This window comes from Microtus pennsylvanicus, chromosome 6 (assembly GCF_037038515.1).
Source record: "Microtus pennsylvanicus isolate mMicPen1 chromosome 6, mMicPen1.hap1, whole genome shotgun sequence".
NCBI classification, from domain to species: Eukaryota; Metazoa; Chordata; class Mammalia; order Rodentia; family Cricetidae; genus Microtus; species Microtus pennsylvanicus.
This window is the reverse complement of record NC_134584.1, coordinates 21,628,553-21,629,387: the sequence shown is the minus strand read 5'-3', so window position 1 is coordinate 21,629,387 and position 835 is coordinate 21,628,553. Positions and strand designations below refer to the sequence as shown.

General features: G+C 37.8%; 1 pseudogene; it reads right to left on the bottom strand.

The window, feature by feature from the left end:
- Positions 1-386: 386 nt before the first annotated feature.
- Positions 387-530, bottom strand: LOC142853167 (U1 spliceosomal RNA; annotated as a pseudogene).
- Between the last annotated feature and the right edge of the window lie 305 nt (positions 531-835).

Below are 835 nucleotides of genomic sequence, written 5' to 3'. Positions count from 1 at the left end.
TGAGTCTTGTAGTAAACAGCTCATAATAAAAATCATTTTCTTCTTTCCTTTCCTTTCCTTTCCTTTCCTTTCCTTTCCTTTCCTTTCCTTTCCTTCCCCTTCCCTTCCTTCTCTCTCCTTCCTTTCCTTGTCTCCCCACTCCTCTCCTCTCCTTACCTTTCTTTCCTTCCTTCCTTCCTTCTTTCTATCTTTCTTTCCTTCATTCTTTTGATGTTTTGAGAAAAATTTTCTCTGCATTAAATTTGCTGTAATGGAACTAGTTTTTAGAACATGAACTCATAGAAGCTATCTGTCTATATGTCTGTGCTGCCAGTTGCTGGAATTAAATATACAAGCTACCACTTCCGGGGTGATAAACATCTTTTGTCTTTTTTTTTTCCCAAACACAGTCCCCCACTACCTCAAATCATGCAGCCATGTCCTGCATTTGGAGAAATCACAGGAGTCAGCATATCTGGAGGGCAATGGATAAACGAAATCCCAGAAAAACTACCTTCATGATCATGGTATCTCCTCTGCCAGATAAGTATAGATAAACGTCTTCTCAAAGCACAGAAACAAACCAAAGAATCTACTTGCAAAGACTCTGAATAAACACAAAACATTTCTTAGTGTCTTTCATGAATGGTCTTAACTTGTTATATCACAGTCTCTGATACATATTATTCAAACCAAATATCCTGTTTCCTTTGAGGACTAAGGCAGGTTTTATATATTGTTAAATATTGTGTGCTCCCAGTCAGTAGGTTGCCTTTGTGTCTTAGTGACAGTGTCCTTTGCTTTACAGAAGCTTCTCAGTTTTAGTAGGTCCCATTTATTCAATGTTGCCCTTAAT